We start from the raw sequence: 5,358 nt of genomic DNA, 5'->3' as shown, positions 1-5,358 counted from the left end.
TCACACGTACACTCCCCCTAAATCGTTGTCGTACCCTCACCTGGACCCTAAACCGTCCCCGTCCCCTAACCCTAACCCTAGTCCGAACCCTAAGCCTAACCCTTCCCCGAAGCCTGACCCTCACCCGTCCCCTAATCCTAACCCGTACGCTAACACTAACCCGCGCCCTCACACGTACTCTCCCCCAAAAGTGTTTTCGTACCCTCACCTGGACCCTAAACCGTCCCCGTCCCCTAACCCTAACCCTAGCCCGAACCCTAAGCCTAACACTTCCCCGAAGCATGACCCTCACCCGTCCCCTAATCCTAACCCGTACGCTAACACTAACCTGCGCCCTCACACGTACGCTCCCCCAAAGCGTTGTCGTACCCTCACCTGGAACCTAAACCGTCCCCGTCCCCTAACCCTAACCCTAGCCCGAACCCTAAACCTAACCCTCCCCTGAAGCCTGACCCTCACCTGTCCCCTAATCCTAACTCGTACGCTAACACTAACCCGCGCCCTCACACGTACGCTCCCCCTAAAGCGTTGTCGTACCCTCACCTGGACCCTAAACCATCCCCGTCGCCTAACCCTAACCCTAGCCCGAACCCTAAGCCTAACACTTCCCCGAAGCCTGACCCTCACCCGTCCCCTAATCCTAACCCGTACGCTAACACTAACCTGCGCCCTCACACGTACGCTCCCCCTAAAGCGTTGTCGTACCCTCACCTGGACCCTAAACCGTCCCCGTCCCCTAACCCTAACCCTAGCCCGAACCCTAACCCTAACACTTCCCTGAAGCCTGACCCTCACCCGTCCCCTAATCCTAACCCGTACGCTAACACTATCCTGCGCCCTCACACGTACGCTCCCCCTTAAGCGTTGTCGTACCCTCACCTGGACCCTAAACCGTCCCCGTCCCCTAACCCTAACCCTAGCCCGAACCCTAACCGTAACCCTGCCCCGAAGCATGACCCTCACCGTCCCCTAATCCTAACCCGTACGCTAACACTAACCCGCGCCCTCACACGTACGCTCCCCCTAAAGCGTTGTCGTACCCTCACCTGGACCCTAAACCATCCCCGTCCCCTAACCCTAACCCTAACCCGAACCCTAACCCTAACACTTGTCCGAAGCCTGACCCTCAACCTTCCCCTAATCCTAACCCGTACGCTAACACTAACCTTCGCCCTCACACGTACGCTCCCCCTAAAGCGTTGTCGTACCCTCACCTGGACCCTAAACCGTCCCCGTCCCCTAACCCTAACCCTATCCCGAACCCTAACCCTAACCGTTGCCCGAAGCCTGACCCTCACCCGTCCCCTAATCCTAACCCGTACGCTAACACTAACCCGCGCCCTCACACGTACGCTCCCCCTAAAGCGTTGTCGTACCCTCACCTGGACCCTAAACCGTCCCCGTCCCCTAAACCTAACCCTAGCCTGAACCCTAACCCTAACACTTCCCCGAAGCCTGACCCTCACCCGTCCCCTAATCTTAACCCGTACGCTAACACTAACCCGCGCCCTCATACGTACGCTCCCCCTAAAGCGTTGTCGTACCCTCACCTGGACCCTAAACCGTCCCCGTCCCCTAACCCTAACCCTAGCCCGAACCCTAACCCTAACCCTTGCCCGAAGCCTGACCCTCACCCGTCCCCTAATCCTAACCCGTACGCTAACACTAACCCGCGCGCTCACACATACGCTCCCCCTAAAGCGTTGTCGTACACTCACCTGGACCCTAAACTATCCCCGTCCCCTAACCCTAACCCTAGCCCGAACCCTAAGCCTAAAACTTCCCCGAAGCGTGACCCTCACCCGTCCCCAAATCCTAACACGTACGATAACACTAACCAGCGCCCTCACACGTAAACTCCCCCTAAAGCTTTGTCGTACCCTCACCTGGACCCTAAACCGTCCCCGTCCCCTAACCCTAACCCTAGCCCGAACCCTAACTCTAACACTTGCCCGAAGCCTGACCCTCACCCGTCCCCTAATCCTAACACGTACGGTAACACTAACCCGCGCCCTCACACGTACGCTCCCCCTAAAGCGTTGTCGTACCCTCACCTGGACCCTAAACCGTCCCCGTCCCCTAACCCTAACTCTAGCCCGAACCCTAACCCTAACAATTCCCCGAAGCCTGACCCTCACCCGTCCCCTAATCCTAACCCGTACGCTAACACTAACCCGCGCCCTCACACATACGCTCCCCCTAAAGCGTTGTCATACCCTCACCTGGACCCTAAACCTTCCCTGTCCCCTAACCCTAACCCTATCCCGAACCCTAACCCTAACCCTTGCCCAAAGCCTGACCCTCACCCGTCCCCTAATCCTGACCCGTACGCTAACACTAACCCGCGCCCTCACACGTACTCTCCCCCTAAAGCGTTGTCGTACCCTCACCTGGACCCTAAACCGTCCCCGTCCCCTAACCCTAACCCTAGCCCGAACCATAAGCCTAACTCTTCCCCGAAGCCTGACACTCACCCGTCCCCTAATCCTAACCCGTACGCTAACACTAAGCCGCGCTCTCACACGTACGCTCCCCCTAAAGCGTTGTCGTACCCTCACCTGGACTCCAAACCGTCCCCGTCCCCTAACCCTAACCCTAGCCCGAACCCTAACCCTAACACTTGCCCGAAGCCTGACCCTCACCCGTCCCCTAATCCTAACCCGTACGCTAACACTAACCTGCGCCCTCACACGTACACTCCCCCTAAAGCTTTGTCGTACCCTCACCTGGACCCTAAACCGTCCCCGTCCCCTAACCCTAACCCTAGCCCGAACCCTAACCCTAACCCTTCCCCGAAGCCTGACCCTCACCCGTCCCCAATCCTAACCCGTACGCTAACACTAACCTGCGCCCTCACACGTACACTCCCCCTAAAGCTTTGTCGTACCCTCACCTGGACCCTAAACCGTCCCCATCCCCTAACCCTAACCCTAGCCCGAACCCTAACCCTAACCCTTCCCCGAAGCCTGACCCTCACCCGTCCCCAATCCTAACCCGTACGCTAACACTAACCCACGCCCTCATACGTACGCTCCCCCTAAAGCGTTGTCGTACCCTCACCTGGACCCTAAACCGTCCCCATCCCCTAACCCTAACCCTAGCCCGAACCCTAAGCCTAACCCTTGCCCGAAGCCTGACCCTCACCCGTCCCCTAATCCTAACCCGTACGCTAACACTAACCTGCGCCCTCACACGTCTGCTCCCCCTAAAGCGTTGTCGTACCCTCACCTGGACCCTAAACCGTCCCCGTCCCCTAACCCTAACCCTAGCCCGAACCATAAGCCTAACACTTCCCCGAAGCCTGACACTCATCCGTCCCCTAATCCTAACCCGTACGCTAACACTAAGCCGCGCTCTCACACGTACGCTCCCCCTAAAGCGTTGTCGTACCCTCACCTGGACCCCAAACCGTCCCCGTCCCCTAACCCTAACCCTAGCCCGAACCCTAACCCTAATCCTTCCCCAAAGCCTGACCCACACCTGTCCCCTAATCCTAACCCATACGCTAACACTATCCCGCGCCCTCACACATACGCTCCCCCAAAAGCGTTGTCGTACCCTCACTTGGACCGTAAACCGTCCCAGTCCCCTAACCCTAACCCTATCACGAACCCTAAGCCTAACCCTTGCCCGAAGCCTGACCCTCACCCGTCCCCTAATCCTAACCCGTACGCTAACACTAACCCGCGCCCTCACACGTACGCTCCCCCAAATCGTTGTTGTACCCTCACCTGGACTCTAAACCGTCCCCGTCCCCTAACCCTAACCCTAGCCCGAACCCTAAGCCTAACACTTCCCCGAAGCCTGACACTCACCCGTCCCCTAATCCTAACCCGTACGCTAACACTAAGCCTCGCTCTCACACGTACGCTCCCCCTAAAGCGTTGTCGTACCCTCACCTGGACCCCAAACCGTCCCCGTCCCCTAACCCTAACCCTAGCCCGAACCCTAACCCTCACCCTTCCCAAAAGCCTGACCCACACCCGTCCCCTAATCCTAACCCATACGCTAACACTATCCCGCGCCCTCACACGTACGCTCCCCCTAAAGCGTTGTCGTACAATCACTTGGACCGTAAACCGTCCCCGTCCCCTAACCCTAACCCTAGCCCGAACCCTAAGCCTAACCCTTGCCCGAAGCCTGACCCTCACCCGTCCCCAAATCCTAACCCGTACGCTAACACTAACCTGCGCCCTCAGACGTACGCTCCCCCTAAAGCGTTGTCGTACGCTCACCTGGACCCTTAACCGTCCCCGTCCCCTAACCCTAACCCTAGCCCGAACCCTAACCCTAACCCTTGCGCGAAGACTGACCCTCACCCGTCCCCTAATCCTAACCCGTACGCTAACACTAACCTGCGCCCTCACACGTACACTCCCCCTAAAGCTTTGTCGTACCCTCACCTGGACCCTAAACCGTCCCCGTCCCCTAACCCTAACCGTAGCCCGAACCATAAGCCTAACACTTCCCCGAAGCCTGGCACTCACCCGTCCCCTAATCCTAACCCGTACGCTAACACTAAGCCGCGCTCTCACACGTACGCTCCCCCTAAAGCGTTGTCGTACCCTCACCTGGACTCCAAACCGTCCCCGTCCCCTAACCCTAACCCTAGCCCGAACCCTAACCCTAACACTTGCCCGAAGCATGACCCTCACCCGGCCCCTAATCCTAACCCGTACGCTAACACTAACCCGCGCCCTCACACGTACGCTCCTCCTAAAGCGTTGTTGTACCCTCACCTGGACCCTAAACCGTCCCCGTCCCCTAACCCTAACCCTAGCCCGAACCCTAAGCCTAACCCTTCCCCGAGGCCTGACCCTCACCCGTCCCCTAATCCTAACCCGTACGCTAACACTAACCTGCGCCCTCACAAGTACGCTCCCCCTAAAGCGTTGTCGTACCCTCACCTGGACCCTAAACCGTCCCCGTCCCCTAACCCTAACCCTAGCCCGAACCCTAACCCTAAGCCTTCCCCGAAGCCTGACCCTCACCCGTCCCCTAATCCTAACCCGTACGCTAACCCTAACCCGCGCCCTCACACGTACGCTGCCCCTAAAGCATTGTCGTACCCTCACCTGGACCCTAAACCGTCCCCGTCCCCTAACCCTAACCCTAGCCCGAACCATAAGCCTAAAACTTCCCCGAAGCCTGACACTCACCCGTCCCCTAATCCTAACCCGTATGCTAACACTAACCCGCGCCCTCACACATACGCTCCCCCTAAAGCGTTGTCGTACCCTCACCTCGACCCCAAACCGTCCCCGTCCCCTAACCCTAACCCTAGCCCGGACCATAAACCTAACACTTCCCCGAAGCCTGACACTCACCCGTCCCCTATTCCTAACCCGTACGCTAACA

Source organism: Globicephala melas, chromosome 18 (assembly GCF_963455315.2).
Source record: "Globicephala melas chromosome 18, mGloMel1.2, whole genome shotgun sequence".
Taxonomy (NCBI): Eukaryota; Metazoa; Chordata; class Mammalia; order Artiodactyla; family Delphinidae; genus Globicephala; species Globicephala melas.
Note: the sequence above shows the minus strand (reverse complement) of the source record.